Consider the following 22,663-nt stretch of genomic DNA (forward strand, 5'->3'; position numbering starts at 1 on the left):
GATGTTTTGATACATGTAAATAATGAGGAATTATTACATTGAACTAACTAACATATCCATCACCTCATTTAAGATTTCTCATATTGATATATTTGAAATTTACTCTTTTAGTTATTTTGAAATACAGAATATATTACTACTGACTATAGTTACCCAACTGTGCAATAAATCTCAAAACTTACACCTCCAGTGTAACAGAAACATTGCATCCTTTGACCAGCAACTCCCCATTCCCTTGTTTACCACTCGAACCCCCAACCTCTGGTAACCATAATTCTACTCTCTTCTTCTAAAATTATTATCATTTTTGCTCTGGTTTCACCAGCTATAATTCCCAAAGAGTTTTGTGAAAAGGAATACACCTGCAGAAAGCTAAACTACAGGGCAATTTTAGGGAAAACAGATATTTTGTAATGACAAGTAACTTGTATTTTTTTCCCTAGAGGGAGGAGAAATTATTTTACTGGATAGTGAACAAACCTTCCCTTTCCTCCGATGAAAGACGTGATATGTTTTTAAGGTTATTTGCTATCAAAATACCTTTGAAAAGATGGTTCTGAACAAAAGCAGAGTCACTCACTTTGCTAATGAAACATGCAGACATATGAGAGACACACAGATAACTGTTTTTCAACAATCAGGTGCACAGTTGGTCTCTTTGTTGAACAAGTTACACATTTAGAAACAGCTCTGCAGAACTTGGTAAGTAGATGTCCATGCTCATGGATTCCTACGTAGCGTCCATCTTTGCTATTATGACTATTCTTTTAATGTACCCTCTGTGACAGATATGGGGTTGTTGATGATGACATATGCCTGTAGTCAAGTAATTTTGACTACTTGTTTTTTCAGTCCCTTTCCATGGTGTATGATTTGTGGTGGGCATTAAAGTTGACACAAAAATATGCATACTTTCCACCCACTCCATGTAGCCAAATGTGTATCTCTACCCCATAACTTTTAGTCTCAGTCCTTTCCTTCTAGTGGCTTGACCAGAAGGCCAAGCCACTGGCTACTGCCAAGGAATCTGTGTATATTCTCTCCGCCAGAAGTGGAATCTGTGTCACTTCTTCACAAAATAGATGAACAGGTATACTGCCTGCAGTTCAGCATGTTGGAAAATTTTCAATCTGTAATATTTTCAAGGCCACCTATGAATATGACTGCAATGTACTACATGTTCATTATATGTTGATGTCCTGAGCTAAACCATTAATAAACCAAATTCTGGTTTTTTTCTCCTCGTTCAGCTGGTCATATGCCACTACTCTGTGCAGTCAAAGTGTACTTATGGAGATACACACAGGTAATGTGGACAATGAAATTAGCCACAGTAGCTACTGGAGATTAGTAGAAAGGTAAAGTCTTAACTGAATCTTACAGGATAAGAAGGTAACATGGGCATTCAGCAAGCAGGACAGGACTTAGATTATCTCAGGCCTGTCTTTCTATGTGCCTTATGATTCAGAATGTAATTTTTAAAATAATAAAACCACCAAACTTGTATCCTTTGGCTCTTGTGTACTTTTTGAATTGAACGCTTGTAACCTGTCCAATGAAGATCCTGGATGAACTCAGATGAGTAAAGCTAAGGGAGAAAAAGTAGTTGTTCAGCCTAGCCATATCTTCTAGCTGGTATTCATGAGTATGTATAACAAAACAATAGGTGGCCTTAATATCGTTTTTTTCAGATCCAGGTGCACATTTGAATATAGGCATTATTGTGTTTGTCATTTTCAAAAAGGGGGAATGGATAAAAGCACTGTAAGCATAATGAGTTGATCTGAAGCACTGTCATTAGAACAAGAGCCACACATGTCAATATATGCAGGGGTTTGGCAAGGGAAACAAACAGCAGTGCCCCCGGGATGAGAAGAAGCAGTGGACTCTAAGCTTCAGTGTCATAGGAACCCGTAGTTGTAAGGAGCACATTCTGTGTGTCAAGCAATGTCACTCCAACCATTTGTAGCCATAAAGGAACATGGCCCAAAGTTGCCAATCTTCGGATCTTTAAGTAGACATACATTTTAAAATAATAATAATCTCAATTTTTAAACATTGGAAATCAATTTAATTTTATTTATATGTTATGCAACAAAAGAAATTATACCTCAGTACTACATAGTACCATAGGTGGCTAGTTTGTAGCTTCCTTATTAAAGTTAGACAAACCTGGGTTCAAATCTCGGTTTGTAAGCAGCTGTGTGATTCATGGAAAAGTTCTTTAACCTGTTAAAACCTTTGCTTCCATACCTTTAAAATGATAATACCCTCACAGAGTTGTTTTAAGGATAAAATGTGAGTATGAAAAGCCTAATACAGTGACTTAACAAAGCACCTGGCATATGGTAAAGACTAAAAATAGATACTTGTAGTAGTAGGAGTAGTTAGCAGTAGTAGTAATAGTAGCAGCAGTGTGGTAGTAGCATAAATTTCTACCTCAGGTACCAGGGATCCCAGTAAGATTTATTTGTGGATGTCTTGGTAAAACATAACTGTTTCAGTTTGTGGAAAAATAATTTACGTGTTTTTCACAAGGCAAAAAAGCAAAACAAGGAAATAATACAATGAAATAAATTTTAAAATCCTTTTGAATAATAATAATAAAACCAGAGTCTTTTCCTGGAAACACTACGTATTTTCCTTTGAAAACACTTAGAAATTTTTATGAAATTCAGAATATGGTTAATTGACAATAAATCTAGCATTTACTAAGGCTAAGGACTTACATTTGTTGATCATTTTATTTTGGATGCCGCAATGTAAATCTGCAAAATGAAGATGACCATATAAGTCTAAAAACAAAACCTTCTTTAAAAAAATTGCTATTTAACTGTATAAGTCATAATTGAATTATTAACTAATATGTAGTAGAGTTAAACATGAGGCATGCTAATGACATGCTTGTGAAAATGCTTTAGAGATTGTGTTAGTCCACTCTCATGCTGCTATAAGGAAACAGTCAAGACTGGGTAATTCATAAGGGAAAGAGTTCTGCATGGGTGGGAAGGCCTCAGGAACTTACAATCATGGTGGAAGGAGAAGCAACATGTCCTTCACATGGCAGCAGGAGAGTGAGATGCTGAGCAAAAGGGGAAAAACCCCTTAAAAACCATCAGATCTTGTGAGAACTCACTCGCTATCATGAGAACAGCAGCATGGGCGTAACCGCTCCTAGGATCCAATCACTTCCCACTGGTTCCCTCTCATGACACATGGGGATTATGGGAACTACAATTCAAGATGAGACTTGGGTCTCAGCTAAACCACATCTAAACTAAATAATATTTAGTAGTCTAATTGACCACAAAATTATTTTAGATTTATACCTTTGTATGCATGTAGAAATTACTCTGCATATTTCTTAAATAGCTTATAACTTACCTAGAGTTTTTAATATACTCTAAATATGTTAGATAAATACATGTATTTGGACTAGGCAATTTATTATAATATCAAAGTTTATTTTGCGCTTTTATTCCTGGAAACATAGTTTGAATTATCTTACAAACTTTATTTGTCTATATCAATCTGCTCTCCTAGGAAGTGATTTCAAATTGTAGCCTTCAGGATAAGCAAAAAGCATAATTCAAAAATAAAAATTATCTTCCTACCAGAAAACTGCTTTTGCAATTCATGCAATAGCCACTATCCTGGGCCTCTTTTTTTTCAATTCATACAGACCTAGACAAAATTACATCATGTCAGTTTTCTGCTGAAACTCTTCAATGGCTTATGGATGCCCTTGGAAAAAATGTCAAAACTTTTTACTATGACCTTCTAAGCCTTACAAGTTTTGTTCCATGCCTAGCTCCCAGGCTCATCTCCCTCCCTTCTCCAAGTTTCTCTCTTAACTCCAATGGCTATTGGTAATGGCAAAAATGAAATAACCAAATATATATCAATAAGGAATCATTTGTATAAACTCCACACAATGGAGTACTATGGAAAATTCACTACTTTCTCTGTGTATATATATACATATGGATGTGCATTATTTGTCTAAATATTATATATGTCATATATATAATGTGTGTGTGTGTATTCAAATACAATCACAAAATAATAGTTACTTGTAGAAGAGGAAACAGAGTGGAGGAGCAGGACAGAAGGGGTAGGATGCCAGCTAGATGTCATTGAATATATTTTGTTCAGTAGATTTGGATTTTCAACCATCTACATGTTTGTAATACTAATTTAAATTTAAAAGATGCAATGCTGAAAAGCCAAACTCAAAATGCAGTAAGTCTAACTGGATATTTTTGGTGGCATAACCACACTGAAAATAGAAAAATTATTCTATTCCTGATGATTTAGACTCTCCTTTAATTTATTTGTCCTATAATAGGTCAAATTTCTTTTTGCTTTCTGCTGGATCCTTTTTGTAAACGTTTCATGTCCTGCTACCTGGGGACCTCCCTGGGTCAATGTGGCTTTGAGGAACCACATGCTTGCCCATCCCACACCTATCATTCATATGCCAAGATGCCTCCTGCTGAATTTTTAACTTTCACACATTTCCAACTGAGAATCAGGTACTGACTGTAGGAACCCATAAACTCCCCAAAACTGAGATCAAGTTTTCCAAGTGATTAGGTTGAAGCTCTCCTGTTGTTTTGAGGTGACCAGGAAGCACATTTCCCCCACTTTCTATAGAGCTGGAAAATAGCATGGATCTCTGACAATTCTCTCCAAAAACCTGTTTTCTCAAAGTCATCCAAGAATCGCTCTCTTTACTGTCTCTTATGCACCCTTCTGGTAGGTGATGGGCTAAGGTGTCTGACTATTTTAGGGTCATCATTTAGCAAGTCCAGCACAGCTTCTCTGATCTCTCCTTTAAACATGGGAAGAATTATCCTCTTTTGTTCTCAGCTTTGGAGTTTCAAATGATAGTAAAGGTCCAGGAATTGCAGGCCTGATGGTAGAACGGCTCTGGACAAATTTCTACAACCATCACAGCAGACTAGATCACAGACCTTTGGCAAACTATCAGACTGCCAGCATTTGGCCACTCAGCCACCGTTAAGAATAAGTATCCAAAAGAGTAATTCATGCATTTGAATGGTGATAAAGCCACATGTTCTTATGAAAAAGAACAAATGAAAAGTAATATAGGTTTGAGCAGAATGACAGAGACTTTACTTACTGCATGTGAAACACACATCTTAGAATTAACAGAATGGAGAGAGATGGAAAATGCTTGCTCATCAATTCAACTATTGATGGGAAATAATGTCTGTAACTTAAAAAATCAAGACATTGTATACCCTTGTGGTATGTATATAAAAGCATATAAATTAAAAATACAAAGTAAATTACAACAAAATGGTAAAAAGTTAAAAATGATTCTCACAGGGGATTAGAAAATAGGAGTTCTTTGATAATTCAGCAAAGTAACTAATTTAATTTGTAGAACAAGTATCCTCTTTAAAAATAATTTGTATAACTTTTTTTCTTTTGTGAAGTGCTAAGCATCATCTTGATCTTAAATGTACATAATAAAGTAAATCTAAAACAATTGGGGAAAATATAATTAGAATGTGAAACTGCTCTAAGTGTAATAATGACTGTGATAAGTAAATATTTTATTTTAGAACTTTAGTTAACTATTTTTGAGGCAAATATGATGTGAAGAAATAGTAGATGCAATGGAAGAATAAAAAGAAAATTTAAAACAACACGACCAGCATTCATTACACGCAAATATCTGAACCAGTTGGACCTCAAACCTTGTATACAATGTCCCTCAAAATGCATGTTTACCTCAAGTGGGCTCTTGATTATCTTTAAATACACTGCTAACAACTATCCTTATTTGACACAGTCTAGGGTTAGAAAGTTTAAGTAGGGCAGATAATTGATTTTATGGCTAAATTATCAAAAAATACATAATGTATGTATATACTATGTATCAAAAAATACATAGTGTACACGTAAACTAGAATTAAGTATATTTGTGACTTTGAAAGTGAACTATTTTCTTCATGCTCTTTTTTTCAAAGGGATGTAAATTTTACCTTTCTCTATATCATGAATAGGTGTGCTCAGGAGTCACAGGCAACTTTTTGTTGTGGAGAAAAACAAACCCTCAAAAGACTTCAAAGGGAAGTCTTTCTAAAAAAAAACCCCAAAACATATTAAAACATATTGACTCAGAATTGAGACGGTAAATATTAGGTATGAATGTTAAGTAATTTAGGTTGAATGGTGTATTTATTCTGTGAGGGAGTAGAGATTGTGGTTGACTTCCCAACATCTGTGCGTTCCTCACATACATGTAGGTATCATGCAACTTACCAAATTGTCCCTGAATCCAAGAGGAGATACTTGAGGGTTCCCAGGCAGTCCTGAAAATCCTGCTCCTCTTGTCAGTTTTCAGGAACTTAGGTATATGCTAGCCAGTGCATTCCCCTAGTGACATTACTGGGCATGTGACCTAATTGGCCAAGTCAGTACAATAGAATGAAATTTTGGTGTGCTGTTAGGGCAGAGGTGCCTTCATCCTCTTGAGCTAGTTAGGAACAAGAAAATATATGGCTTTGATTGGTACTCGTGACCATCTTAAAGCCATGAGGCTTGAAATTGCCTTAAACTTAAGCTGTTAACAGCGGAATGGAGAGACTGAAAGAGCTGGTCCTTAATAACAGAATAGAACAGATAGATTATTCAACCCTAGACTAATATGTAGGACCCCAAATTTCTTTTTTGTTTAGGCCACTTTGAATTGGCTTCTGTGTAAAATGTAGCTGAAATTATCCTAACGGATCTATAACTAAGGCAAAAGTTTGGATCCCTGATATGTAATAGTTGCCAAGAACAGGTAGCTAATATTCATTACACTAAAATAAATACTTGATTTATTTATTTATTTATTTATGCTTGCTTTTTAAAGATACACTAATAAAGCATTTTAGTCCAGTGCCTAGTACAATGTAAATATGTGTTTAATAAATAGTATCTATACAATTAAAAACAGAACTATAAATATTCATAATTTTAAAATTAAGAGGAGAAACTCTCAGAACAGTGCCACCTAGTGGGAAGAAGAATGTGCTATGAGGACGAAAACTTACTATGTGTTTTGATATTTCAGAGTTCTGTGGAATTAAAGATGCAAGTAACAATTATTTTTATAAGATATAAATAGTATGAAATACTTTGCTAATAACTTGTTACAACATTTTATCTTTTACAGTTAAATGGTAAATGAAATAATTTCATCCATAATTATTTGGATATACATATGTAATATTATTAAAGAATGGGAATACCCATGTTTATGTGTGTGAGCTTCTTATTGCCAAAAGACAAAATTTCCCCCTACAAAATTTTTACAATCCTCTTCCCCTCTTCTCTCTACAACAAGCTGGCAGGACAAAACTTACCCTTAGCTTTTTTACATCTCAATCATCCTGCATATAAATTACGGTTACCAATATTTCCTCGAATCGCTGATTTGTGGAACAAGACTGATGAAGCATCCTAAAATTCTTGGTTAGCTCTAAATTAAAAGAAAATTTCTAATGACGCATTTTTTTCTTATGAAATAAATCTATTTTTAGGAATATTCCACAACATCAGTGAAACAATAAAATACATCTTTATTTTGTAAATATATATAGCAGCCTTCTATCATGTTTAAATTGCTGTACTGTAACTGCTTCATCTGCTTTGGGGGTGCACAGGTTTTGAGATATTGAGTACAAGTGGTAGCAATGTACAAAAATGATTATGAATAATTCAGTATCTTTTCTTTCATCTTTGCTCTGTAATTTCAAATATCTCTATATATTTATATGCATACACAAAAACATGCCCACCTATATATATGATTATGATGCTCACAGTAACCTGTTACTTGTTATGTGGTTATTTTTCATGTCTAATTGTTTTCCTTGAAATGTGTATTATTAATATCCTCTTGAATGTTAGTCATGAAAACTGTAATGTAGCCCTAATTTTGTGTATTTATGTGTGTGTGTATGTATGTATATATTTTACACTCATTGCTTTCTGACTGGTTTTTGAATGATGGAACATTTTTTTTTTTAGCCAAAATGTTGCTATTGGTCAGTTTTTGAAATGTGTGGCGTGCAGCTTTCTCTTTCAGTAGTGGTGGGTTTGTAAAAAGAAATTAATATTTTTCTTGAATGAATTTCCTCATGATGCAGGGTACCCACCTGTGAAAGGCGTGAGGCCCTGCCTTCTGATCACAGAATGAAACATTAATGTTAGTTAATTTCTAAGAAGATAGCATATTTGATCTCGATTTATGCTAATATGTAGAGAGGTTATCACCCTTATCACCTTATAAGCCAGTGAATGAATAAATAGTACATATATGAAAATACTTCAGAAAAAGAGTTAACTTTCACTGCATATAAAGTTACAGATATAACTTGAAGGTGTGTATACATGGTAGAAAAATAGTCTCTTACTTTTATCTTTATCACAGTAATTAATCAAATATTACTTCTTGGTTCTTTTAAATGTTGTGGACATAATTGTTTAATTGTCGCCAATATCATAGACAATTGAAGATTCTCTTAGAAAACCACTTTGGGCCCAGCTGTCAGGAGAATGAGAATGTCTTATTTCCCCTCTCTAGGCATTTCCATTAAAGCATAATCAGATTTCCACAAACCCTAGGGCTATTTGCCATTTGGATGCCAGGAACAGCTGTGGAGTCCAGAAGGTGTTGGGTAGGGTTCTCCTCCTAGGAAGCGGTTTTGGGGACTGGTTGAGGGAGAGGCCTTACGTTTGGAATAGATTAGGGAGATAGCTCAGCTATACGACATAGTGTTCAATAATACATAACTGTTATAAGGGGGAGGGTCATCATAGTCCTCACATATTGAAAATTTAAATTTAATAGAATGTTTTAAAAGGTTGAAGTAATGTATGGATTGCATGTAGATTATAAGCGAAGATTAACATAGCCACCAAATAAAATTGAAAAGGGCATATTGATTCACACTAAAATGGAGATATTGGTAGGGGTTTAGGTAATATTTACTTTAGAAGATAGACCTTTATATACTTCATATTTTAAGCACTTGCTTTAATTCAAGGGGATTTCCACTGTCAAATGCTGGGTTATCTGCATTTACATGGTGAAATGTTGCCATCATGTGGCCAGTCTGTCATATCACACCTCCTTTCCTTTGGGAGAGACTATTTTGGGGTATTTTTATATGGAGCTTGAACGTTTGGGTTATGTTATATGGTTCCCATTTTATATGGGAATGTATGGTGACTATTCAGGTCATTATTTTCATAAAATAGAAAATATTTAAGCATATTAATTCAAAATAGACGTTAAAATAAGTTTACCGTTACTGTCAATCAATTGGGTTTTACTTTGTATTTTCTGGAGTGCTGAGAAATTTTCCCTTTCAATGGGCAAATTATTCAAGGTGTAAATCTTAAATTCTTTGGACGTGCTCTCTTAAGAATTCAACTTTTTAAATGTTTATATCTACTTTGAAAGTCACCACGAGTTACCAAAATTTCCATTTATTTGTGTACAATTCGGAAACTATTTCTGATGCATACCCCATTATAAACAATAGGGGGCGATATGATGTCACGTTTTGTTTTTTTCTATGAAAGTATTTTTCATAGTATAAACCCTGTTTTTTTCTTGATAACAATGCTCTAAAATCAAAAGCATATTTGTTTTATTATGACAGTACTGGCAATGAATATCAGCCTCATTGTATATACTTGGGAGATGTAACTTCTTAGAGAAAATATCTATGCCAGTTTATTAGTATTTCAATATATGTATGTATTTCTAAACTGATATAAAAACACAAAAATTATATTTAATCCAGAGATAATAGTTTCCAAATATAAATTGGCTTGGTTTCTCATTGAATTAAGAAATTTTACCTTTTTCAAGTGTTTTTCATTCATATTTTTATTATATATTACCATGAATGCAAAAATATAGATATGTACCTGGTTTTTTAAAAAGTTTTGAATCTTTAGACAACGAGGGTAAAAAGTGTTAAAACAAAATTTTTTTCGAAGTTACATGATTTTCTTAACTAAGAAGTTCTTTCAATGTAGGGTATTTGGATATTTTATATTTTCAGAGTCTATATGGGACTTAAAGTTCAGATAGATAGGATAAAATAGTAGTTGGTAAGTTAAATATTTAAGTTCAAAATTGACAGCTTTGGATAGAAAAATATATATTTCAATGGGAAGCATCTTTTCTGTTTCTTCAAGTAGATACAAGTAAACTAAGGATAATACAACTCCCGTGTAAACTTATAATTTCTGTGTCCCTCTAAAATAGAATAACAGTGTGAATGCTTTTAAATTTTGTTAAAATTATATATATACACACATAATGTACATATGTATACACACATAAGTATTACATTACTATACTCTCATTATCTCTTCATAAAAAATAAAACATTAAATAACATTCTACAGTCAACTTTTAATTTTTTTCCCACTCCCGGTTCCCTTTATTAATAAAGGTTAGCTTTATTATGAATTTCTTGTATGTGCTAATTTTTTGATGATTTAAGTAAAAATAACTATATTTTTAAAACATGTTTCTAGGCATTAGGATCCCTAATTTTACACCCCAAAAAAGCATTTTTTAATACTGTATATCCATTTTTTAAAAATGTCAGGTTGGTTGCCTGACATTAGCCTTAATGGGAGTATTTAATTTACACTATGAAAATCAGCAAACTGTACACATCTGGGCTCTTTTTCCTTTTTCTGGAGACCTGTTACTAATATACCAGTGTGTGTTTCTTAGTTGGAACAACTATTGGCATTTTGGTCAGAAAATGTGTTCTTGTGTAAGGTGTTCTTATCCATGATAGGACGTTTAGCATCTCTGGTCCCTGCCCATTAAGTGGCAATAGCAAACCCAAGTCACTGAGTCATTAAAAATGCCCCCACAGATTTATAAATGTTCCCGAGGAGATTATCACTCCTTCCAAATGACACCCAATCCTGCAGGGTTGATTAAGTAACACGTGGCAGTGCAGTAACAAAAACTTTCAGGCTGGGTCAGAACTTAGACACAGGAATACTGGTTGAAAACTCAATGGAGACAAACTGATAAATAGATTTAAATTATAGTCTGTATTGCCTCACTTGTTGGTCATATGGTTGGTCTTATTGATATCATCGGAATGTTCAGAGACAGAAAGCAAGGAAACCAATTAGGAAGTCGTAGTATGTTGCTTTGAGAAGTAATAGCATATTTTGTTCTGATAACGTTACATTTCAAGTGCCTTCTAGACTCCAGAGTTGTGCTGCCCAATATTGTAGCCGCTAGTCACACATAGCATTGAGCAGTTGAAATAAGGCTGGTGCAATTGAAGAGCAGAATTTCTAATTGAATTATGATGTGCTGAAAGTGCACACTATACACTAAATTTTGAAAACTTACTTTAAATATGAAGAAAATGCAAAATAATCTCATTCATTAGTAATTATATTAAGAAGATATTGAAAAGATATTATTTTGGATTTATTGGGTTACATAAAATATGTTTTAATTAATGTATTAATTTTACCCTATTCTTCTTGCCTTTTTAATGTGGCTACTAAAATATTTAAAATTATATATGTAGCTCACATTATGTTTCTACTAGACAGTGATGCTTTAGAAGGAATCATCTCTTTTTCATTCTGAGCCCATGCAGTTCTGGTGTTGTTGATTCCATTCCAACTCTGGAGGTAGGCAGTGATTCAGGCCTGGCCAATGGAAAGACTATATCTTTTTAGGGAATATTACATGACTCAATTTCAACCAAGGCCGACCGAGCAGGCTTTAAGTAGATATTATGTTGTATCAGCATAAAAAATAATAATTGAAGTCAGAGAGACATTGTTTGTAATTCCATCTCAGCCACTGATTTAGCACAAATTACTTAGGGTCTTTGAACCATAGTCTTCATCTGACAAATTGGGATACAAAATATTTGTTTTACTTGTTTTTTATGGGGATTAAGTCAGATAATGTTTGCGAAAACTTTAGCAGTACTCCTGACACTATGCTCAATATATAGTAGAGTTTAAACATCATTATGACATTAGCAACCTTTTTTTTTTTTTTTTAAGGCAGACATTGAATGTGAAATTCTGACAAGATAGAAAAAGTCCTATATCCTATATCTCAGGTAGTCTTCTCTGAAATATTACACAAAAGCATCTTAGTATCAATCAAAGGAGTATCATTTTAAAAAACAATTTTGTAGAGTTTCTTGTTTTTCCAAATTAATAAGCTAAAACAGCTACAATTTTGTAGTGCTTTTAGAGTTATTTTTCTCCTATGTAAAAGTTAACGTAGTAATTTTAATGAAAGCATAAACCTAAAAGGATAAGCCTCTTAAAATGTAATAATGCATTGTTAGATTTTCATGTACTTTTCAGAATTCTGTGCTTTCTTTCCTGTATACTTATTAAGAAATCTGGGAAGTATAAATAATATTGGCTTATTGATGCCATCTGATCATTAATTGATTGTAATGAATGATAAATAGAAGTTTTATTAGTATGTGATATTGAATTTGTTTTGGAATTTAGTCTCTTCCAATGATGTGCTACGTTCAAATCCTTAATAACCTGGTTGTTGGCATTCTTAGGCCAGGAGTGGTGGCTCACGCCTATACTCCCAGCACTTTGGGAGGCCCAGGCCAGCAGACCACTCAAGGTCAGGAGTTTGAGACCAGCCTGGCCGACATGACAAAACCCTGTCTCTACTGAAAATACACAAATTAGCCAGGATGTGGTAGTGGGTGCCTGTAATCCCAGCTACTCAGGAGGTTGAGGCAGGATAATTGCTTGGATCCAGGAGGCAGAGGCTGCAGTGAGCCAAGATGGTATCACTGCATTCCAGCCTGGGCAACAGAGTGAGAGTCTATCTCAAAATAAATAAAACAAACTTTTAAAAAAGTTATTCTTTTTAGTTTTCGATGTGACCTTCAATTTAGTCTTTATTTAACCTTGGCAAATGGATGCTAGTGTATAATTAGTAAAATTAGAAATTAAGATATATATTTAGGCTCTAAACTCGAAATACATTGATAGTAGTTAATATACATGTCAGTGTTACTGAAAACAGCTGTATATAACCACCCACCCACCCAACTTTGCTCCTTTTGTAAAAGTGACCCATAAATTCATGGCTCAGGCACTATATGCAACTATCTTTGAGTCAAGTAAAAAACATTTACCTTTTTAATCAGATGCCTTCTGTTATATGTAAACTTTTACAAGGTTTCATTTCTTTTAATTTTTGGTAAATCATAATTTGTTCTGTATAATCTAAGTTTCAATGAAATCTCCATCCTCAGTGATCTTAACAAATTTCCATTTTTAAAGGTAACTGCAAGATTTTAAAAATCTATGTTTTAAATTATAAAGGTAACTTAGATAAAATATTTAATGACTGTGTTTTCACTTTTACTTCTGTCCTCTGATCTACTTATGATACTGAAACATTTTGTACAATGTTTGATATTATCTACATTTCACTTTGACGGGGTGCAAGGGTGCAACAGAGTTGATTACTGGGAAGTAATTTTTAAAAATTATTTAATAAAAGTTAGCTGGAATAAGACAAGCTTTCTTATTATGATAGAAATTTTTCAGAGGGCACAAAACATGATTTTAAAAATGAACCCCCTGTAATGTACCAGTTGTATTCAACTCAGACACAAACTACTGAACATGTATAGATAGCTCAGTGCTCTTGACACCAACAAAAACATTACCAACATCACCAACTCAGTACATAACCAGCTCAGTGCTCTTGACAGCAACAAAAACATGTACAGATAGCTCAGTGCTCTTGAGCACTAACAAAAACGTGCAAGAAAGAAAGATAGGTCCTTCTAATTGTGTAACAGTGGAAGGATACTTGCATAATTACAGGGCTACAGTAACAGCTGTGTACAACGTCCACTGTCATGCACTGCAGGTGGTAATTTACCCACGTACTTCCCATTCATATGAATGGAAAACAGTCGGGGTGCCTCTATTGAATCCTATACGTATAGCAGACATTTTAAGCAACTATCATTGAAGATTTCTTGTTTTAATATTGCATAAAAAGATGGTGTTTAAAAAATGCTGGACTTTCTTACCCAACAGAGCTTTTAAGTGCTATGCTTAAAGTATTTCTCACTTTGCTTTTCCTCTGAAATTATTACTTTATTATTTTAATATTCTAAGGCACATGTGAAGGGTAACAGCAACAAAATCTTCTTGGTTGAGATGTAGGTATAATGAAAATATTTGATATACCTTGCTTTCCCATTAACATTTCTAAATGTAGTAAGTACAGTAGCATTAAAAAAAAGCCAGATATCAAATATGCTTTTAGATCAGTTGTATGTTGTCAAATTGACTTCGGTAGTCATTTTACTTGAAAATATTTTTGAAATGTTTTTAGTGTCTATTTACTTAAAGAGAAGTTTCTGGCTTTCTAATCTCAACCTGAGAAGATATTTGAGGACTAGGAAATAAACAAAATGGCTTCTGCACAACTGAAGCTTCTGGCTTAGGACTTCACAGCAAAAACCATGCATTGTCTTCGGGAGAGATCCTTACCTTTCGGTCATAAGCCCTTTTCTCTTACTTAGCACACAATTCTTATTAACAAATAAACAAAGTAAGAACTTTATTTCTTAATATAGAGGCAATTAGAAACATCAAAGGAGTAAAGACTGGATAAGAAGAAAAGGTTTATTTTTGTCTCCTACCAACTCAACTCACATTTCAATTGCTTTCTACAGGCTACCCAAATCTCTAACATTGGGATTAATCACCTCATCATCTGGTATCCAGAACACTTTGTAAAAACAAATTGACATCATGTTCAGTTTTGGTACTTGGGATATTTAATAATTGGTATGGATGTTGGTCAAGTGTAGGAGCAAAGGCTTGGAGCTCCTCACCTGTACTGGTCACTACCTCTTGAGTTGCTGGATTCTGGGGAATTCCAGAGCATCCCAGCACCTTGGCTGCTGGGGTAACAGGAATCACTCAGAGAACAAAGGCAGTAGTTATTTGCCAAGCCATATGAAATACATGGTATTTCAACAACCAATAAGTAAGTATGGGTGAAGATCTGTTTCTTAATCATTTTAACATCTCCAACAGACAGAGGACCAGACAAGTTGTTGGAAACTGAGTAAGCCGTCTTTGGAACATTAGATTACAAATAGCATTTACTAAGGATCTATTCTTGCAGTAAAACAGAGATGCTAAATAGATGGAAGTAAGCTGATAAAAGTCCCATTATGAATTAAATTAAAACCGATCTAAACACTTTTAGATCAGTTGTATATTGTAAAATCTACTTCAGTAGTCATTTTACTTGAAAATATTTTCGAAAAGTTTTTAGTATCTATTTACTTACATAGAAGTTTCTGGCATTTGTCCCTTTAAAAAGGAACATTCTAGAATGTTTCAGATTTTATTATTTTTTTCTTCTTGGATAAAGCTGTTTTCTTTTAGTCAACCTTTCATTTATCTCTTGTCTCCCTGCCAGTTGGTGTCCTATTTAGTGGAAGAAATATATGAAAGCTTGTGGAAGAAACTAAAATTTGAGTGAGGAAACATTTCCAATTATGACAAAGCCAATAAAATACCAAAAATTGTTTTCTTATATTAATATATAATTTATAATCAATACAGATAATAATCTCCAAAAACAATCATGTGTTACTTAATGGCAAAGATACACTCTGTGAAATGTGTCATTAGGTGCTTTCATCCTTGTGCAATAATCAGAGTGTACCTATATAAACCAAGATGGTATAGCCTACTCCACACTTAGGCTATAGTATAGCTTATTACGTCTAGGCTAAAAACCTACGTAGCATGTTAGTGTGCTGAATACTATAGGCAACTGTAATACAGTGATAAGTATTTGTGTATCTACCATATCTAAACATAGAAAAGGCATAGTAAAAATAGAGTATTATAATCTTATTGGCCCACTGTCTTATATGTGGTTGGTTATATATAACTGGTCACATGTAATATGCTATAGGGATTATTTCACATAAATTTTCAAGAAGCTATTTTAGATACTTAGAATTGAGTATACCATGAAGCATGTTTTAGGTACTTAGAATTGAGGGTGAGATAAATATATTGAATGCTCATATTTAATTGTAATCATGGTAGGTGAGTTTCCTTTTATGTATACTACATTCAGCTGATGAAGCTGGTGAGCAGTACTTGAACAAATTATCAGATTCACTCCAATTTCTTATAAAACATAGAGCCCATTAATGTAGAGTTCTATTTTATTTTCTGTAAAGAAAGAGCAAACAAAACTTATTTCTACTAGCAGCCCAACTTGTTTCTCCACCATGTAAATGGTCATCTTGAAGTTTAAAACTACAATAAACATAAATGTGCAGTTTGGCATTTTATTGTTTTCATACCTAATCTAATTTGGCATGCATGTGGGTTGACATTATGCAGTAAACAGAATGGCATAAATACAATTTAATCAACTGTTTGTAAGCTAAACATAAAAAAGTCAAAACAAAATAAAATTAATATGCTATTTCATAATGGTAGTAACTATTCTATAACTATGGAAAACTAGTGTTTTATATTGAATATCTTAAGTAACTACTCAGAAACATATATTCCAGGTTGGAAGTTTTGGTGGCTCACGCCTGTAATCTCAACACTTTGGGAGACCAAGGCAGGTGGATCACCCGAGGTCAGAAGTTCAAGACCAGCCTGGCCAATGTGGTGAAATCTTATCTCTACTAAAAATACAAAATAAATTAGCCATATGTGGTGGTACATGCCTGTAATCCCAACTACTCGGGAGACTGAAGCAGGAGAATCACTTTACTCACAGGAAGGTGGAAGTTACAATGAGTCGAGATTATGCCACTGCTCTCCAACCTGGGTGACAAAGTGAAACTCCACTGCAAAAAAATAAATAAATAAATAAATAAATAAATAAATAAATAAATAAAAAGAAAAGAAAGGGAAAGAAAGAAAAAAGAAAGAAGTAAGAAGAGGAACATATATTCTGGATATATTCTGGCCATTATAGTTTCCCAGGTTAAATAGACTAGGAATAAGACCAACATTTCTAGCATTATATTACGACACTTATTTGTAGAGAGGGGCATAATGGACAGAAAGCTAAAAGAAATAATCTGGGTCTAAAATTTGTTGTAAGTAACTATTAAATAATTCCCATAGTTGGTTTAGAGTACTCTTTATTTTTTTTAACATTCTTTTCTTTTTCTCTTCCTTTCCGTACTTTGTGATTTGAGTCAAAAGGCTAAAACAAGTACTTTATGGTGTGTATTTTAATCATTGCACTATGCATTGCATGCTTTTCTGTAAAAGGCCAGGGGCTGAGCAGCCCATTTATGTTCAAGTCACGGGAGTGTGGGAACTAGGATTCCTGTGTGTCTCTGTGTCTATGTGTTTGTGAAGAAATATAATTAGAATAAAAATAGAATTATATTGCTGGACATCTTCTGTTTTTATATTTGTAAAATTAAAATAATAGTTTAAAAGTTTTAAGAAAGAGAGAATAAGTATAAAAGAAATCTATCACTTAGAATTTTAGCTATTATTATTAATTAAATACTTTTATTTTTTTAATAGTATTTGAATCAAAATGTACACATATCTCTCATTTCCAGGCTACCAACCTACTTGCTCTTTAGAAAATGACCATTGATTTTTTGAACTCTGGAAGCTATAGCTGTATCTGGTCAAGAAAATCTCTTGGATTGGCAGGCTATTGAGTTAGCTGCCAGAAAACAGCCACGAGAGGGTCGCTTCTGATTAGAACTGACATCTAAGACTTTTAAAAATGAGTTCTTTCCCAGCCTGCTCATGTACTCCACTTTATTGTTTATAGAATTGCAAACCCTATCACTTAAAATAGCATGGACACTACATTTACTTTCTGTTGACAATTAATACAATTAAGAATAATTAAAAGTTCAGGCACTACTAATTTCCTCAGAAAGTGTTTTGGAAACTAATATAGCTAAGAGGATTTAAAATGATGCTAATTCCACATGGTCTGGGGACTGGTGCCCCCTCCTTAAATTGTTTCTCTTCCAAGATAGGTACAGAATTGAGAGTGCCATGAAATGAAAGTTCATGGTGCAATATTTTACAAAAGTATTGCCGTGGTGGGGATTGGGAGTGAGAATTCCTCATTCTTGACTATAGTAATTCCCAATGCACTGATTTAAGAGGAAATCTTTGTGCATAAGCAGGTAGCAATTTATGTGGTCTCACCTCTTAAAACGTGTTGCCACCAGCTCTGTCCCCAAACACCTGTTATAAAATCTGATTTTATAATTAGAATTTTATTTCTTAGGGTTGTAGGCTTGAAAACAGAGTTTAAGATCCTTTTATGATAGTGCAAATATTTCTGTGAAGAAAGGTAGGAACCATCATTTACTGAACAACTATTATCTGAGTTATTTGTACATTTATTATGATTATTTTGCATAATGCTGGCCTGATGCCCTAAAAGAGTTTAGTTATCATGGAGGCCAATTTGGAAGCGTGTTGAGCAATGTTAGCAAAGAATAGAAAGTTCCTGAATTTGTGTGTGTTAGGTGGGGGTCGGGTATTAGAGAATTCCAAGTCAAAATTGAAGTAACTTCCTTATTTTGCCCTATATGTAACCCCTAGAGGTTCTATTTGGCCACTTTGATTCCACATAGTATATCACATCTTTGGAGATGTTCTTGCTGATACTGTACAGTCCACAAGCCCAATGGCAACAGCAAGAAAGGAGGTGATGTATGTATCTAATCCAATGCAAATGCAAGAGAGTTGAACCTTCCTCCCCACTGATCTCCACCAGTCATTCATTCTGTGAAGGTTTGTATCCTCTTTTCTTCTGTGACTTTCTTATTTCCTTCATGTTTTAGGGTGTGATCTCTATGTGGAAATGTACTGAACTATGAGAATAGCAAAAGGAGTCATGTATTCTGAAGTAGCTATTTTAGTTCAAATATTACATATTTCCTATTTTCTCTTGAGAATTTTTTTTTTTTTTTGCTGTTTCAGGCAGAATTTCAAAACGAATAGAAAAAACAAACAAAGCTTCAAGATTCTCTAAACAAGGATTTCTTCTAAAGGGATTTTAAAATATTTTAAAATTTCTTCCCGTATGTTTTATACATTTAAAAGTTTTAGCTAGGTCAAAATATTTTTTTACATTTTATTGCCATTGACTTACAATTATAATATTCACTATAGTGTTGGGTTTGCCAGTAATATTTTAGTAATTTAATATTGAACATTGAAGAGTCTCTGGTACAAATATCAAGGCATCTGACCTTAAGAATCAGAATGAAAGTTACCTGGTTGAAAGTATTAACATCTATGCTCTGTGAGGGTCTTATGCACACTGTGTTACTGAGATGTTCAGTGGCTAGCTCAGACTGAGTGGCATGTTCTTCATACAATAACGGAATGTTTTGTTTCTTTGCCTTTAATTGACAAAGAGTTAAACTTAATTCACACATTTATTAGTACACTGACATTTTGCTTTGGAACAAATATATGTTATAATGGTAGTAAATCACTGGATTGAATAAGGCATAACAGCTTTTTAAAAAACAGCTTTCTCACAAAAGTAATTTGGACTCAGTGTGGACATTCGTGCTCGTACATCTTGTGCTCATTCCAATGTAGAAACAGAGATAAATGCTCTTTGTGATACAGGCTTTTGGTCATAGATTTAAGGACTCTGAAGCCATAAACAACTTATAAACTAGAGAAATGAAAACTATATGCACTACGTTGAAATTGAATTTTCTCTAACTAAAATGCTAATAAGATTTAATAACTTAGAATCCCTTAAGAAAGACTTAAAAGAGCTCGTAATTAAAATAAAGTGATTTTAAAAAATTGCAATCAATATTAAAATATTCAAAAATTTTTGCTGTAAATTCTTAAACTTAGGCCCTATTTCCTTTACTGCTATTTGCTTTTCTTATTTCCGAGTGTTTTTTTCTTTTTTAGATATATTTGTATAAGATTGTTGACTCTTTACTATGCAGATACTAGGCTAAACTAAAATAATACACATTCTCATTTAATTCTCACAATAGTCCTGTGTGGTAATAGCTTTTCTTCTCATGTTACTGGATAAAGAATTTCAAGCATGATATTCTGATTTACCCACACAAATAAGGACAAAAAATTCCAACTTTCATATCTAAATGTATTATTTACTTATTACCTCTCCGACACTACATTCGGCATCAGATAAGTGAATGTCCCATGGTTAGCTGTAGTGAGCACAGAGCTCACCCATATCCCCAGCTTCCCTTGGTTAGGTGTGGCCAGATGACTGTTCTGGATAAGGGAATATGAGGGGATTAATGATGTGTCTGTTCTGAGCTGTGGCTTTTAACAGTGGATGTGCCCATTTCATGTTCTTTTCCATTTTTGCCAACAGAGTGAAGATTACAACAAGGCCTTTCAAGATACTGAAGCCACAAGATAGAAGACCTGTTTGCCTGATTAACCCATGGAGAAAATCTGTCAGTGGTTCAGGAATTCCTTCCGGAGATGACTACACGAGTTAGGAGTATGTTTCTATTGCGATTGAGCTATTGCATCATTTTAGATTTAGTTGTGAAATACCTAGTACTATATCAATGCAAGCTTGTTTTTATGTTTTTCTTGTTTTCTTTCCCCAAATTGCATAATGTATTCTGTTAGAGACACTTGATTCTCTTCTTGCTGGTGTAAATTAGAAGCTAAAGTTTTCTATTTGCTATTACAGTAGATGTTGACCTTATTATTTTCCATCCAATAAACTTTCTGCAATTTCTGGCACATGCCTGTTAGATGGATTACAAAATAAAAGTAATTGGTGGTTATTACGATGTTAAAAAAAAGAGAAATGAAAAGCTTATGGGTGCCGATAGCCTTTTCAGTGCCTACCATTAAAAATGCAAAATAAAGATTCAGACCAATAAATACATATTACAAAAATACTGTAAGTATGTGTTATTAGTCTACTACATGGTCATTTAGAGAAAATGTGGCCACATATTAATTCATTTAATCCCTACAATACCATGGGACAGTACCATTTTGCCCCATTTTATAGAAGAACAGTAAGTTATAGTATCTTGACTAAAGTCATTCAGCCAACTGGTAGCAAAGTTAAGATTGAACTGCCAGTTCGGCTCCAGAGTAAATACTATTAACGAGTTCCTAATGATTCTCAAACTAGAGAGTGCACCAGAATCACCTGGAGAGCTTGTTAAAATACAAATTGGCATGTCACACACCCAGAGTTTCTGATGCCCTAGGTCTGGGGTGGTGCCTGAGAATTTGCATTTCTAACCAGTTTCTGAGTGTTGCTGCTGCCACTGGTTCAGGGACCACATGGTGAGAACCACTGTGATATACTATACTGCCTTTCTTCTCCAAGATTTTGATTATCTATAATTTCTTTTATACAAGTGTTCATTCAAATTAATTGAATTACATTCTAAGAAACTGTTTTCAGTACTCAGCTTTCATATTTCAAAAATACAGCATAAGGTCTATCAAAATGAATTCTTCTTGCCTTTCCTTTAGATTATTCAAACACTTTAAATGCATAATAAATGAAAGAAGAATTATCTTCTTTGAGCTAAAAGGTACAATAACAATGTGATAATCCATTTTCTTAGCTATCTGATTACCATTATTTAATTTATACTATCACTTTCACATTTTATGCTCTTCCTTAGAAACACTTTAATTCTCAGTCTATATGTTAATTTATGTGGTCAAATTTTAATCCTTGCCATCTTTTTCTATTTTTAAAAGTTTCCTTTAAATCACTTTCCCCCATTACACCTTTTGCACACTTACCTGAGAAGTTCTATTTATAGTCTGCATTTTTATACATCGTGTTTAATCTTCCTTCTATATCCTTGATAAAATAAAAGATATATATTTTGGAAAGTTTGAAAGAAGATAGAAAAAGGAGATTAAAAAAGCAACATCAGAAAAGTATGAGAAAATTATAAAAATATAAATTAATAAGAGAACCTATATAAAATAAAGAAAAAAGCAAAAATACAAATTTATATATTTAAGTAATTCTTTCTGAATCATATATAATTTTTATTTATATAAACTATATATTTGTGTGTATATATATAAAATGACTACCTAGATATACAGTGATTTAGTATACGGTGTGCTTTCATATATTCAGGAGCTTTCACATAAATAGTAGAACATGTCATACCAAGAGTATTCTTCGTAGATTCCACTACAAATCTTAGTTTATGTTTAAGTGAGAAATTTTGATCCAGATAGCCTCAAAATAAAAGTAAAATATGTAACTCTCAATCGAAATGTATGAAATGGAAACAATAAAGAGCACGTCGGTTTTGCTAATGTTAAGGGTTTTTTGTCTGTCTTGAGGTTCTAGAAGGAATATCTCTCTCAGGATCATTTGTCTTCTAAAGCATCGAGGGGTTTGGAATGACCAGCGAGAGAGGTTCTGAAATGTGAGACGGATGTGGGTTGGAATAGTCAAGTAAGAAAAAAAAAGAAGTAAAAAGTAAAATAAGTGAAGGGAACATATCCTAATTAAAACCACTTTTCTATCTTTTAGAAGCCCTAAAATGCACACAGATGA

At 33.5% G+C, this 22,663-nt stretch overlaps 1 long non-coding RNA gene across 1 annotated transcript in view; it reads left to right on the top strand.

Annotated features, from left to right (window-relative positions):
- Positions 1 to 21,134, top strand: part of LOC105706597 (uncharacterized) — a 158,283-nt gene extending 137,149 nt beyond the window's left edge. Inside the window, exon 4 of the long non-coding RNA XR_010343469.1 lies at positions 20,471 to 21,134. This is a non-coding gene — a long non-coding RNA (uncharacterized LOC105706597). The remainder of the gene's footprint in view (positions 1 to 20,470) is intronic.
- The last annotated feature ends 1,529 nt before the right edge of the window (positions 21,135 to 22,663 follow it).

Source organism: Aotus nancymaae, unplaced genomic scaffold (assembly GCF_030222135.1).
Source record: "Aotus nancymaae isolate 86718 unplaced genomic scaffold, 86718_ANA_hifiasm-v0.15.2.pri h1tg000019l, whole genome shotgun sequence".
In the NCBI taxonomy this organism is placed as follows: domain Eukaryota; kingdom Metazoa; phylum Chordata; class Mammalia; order Primates; family Aotidae; genus Aotus; species Aotus nancymaae.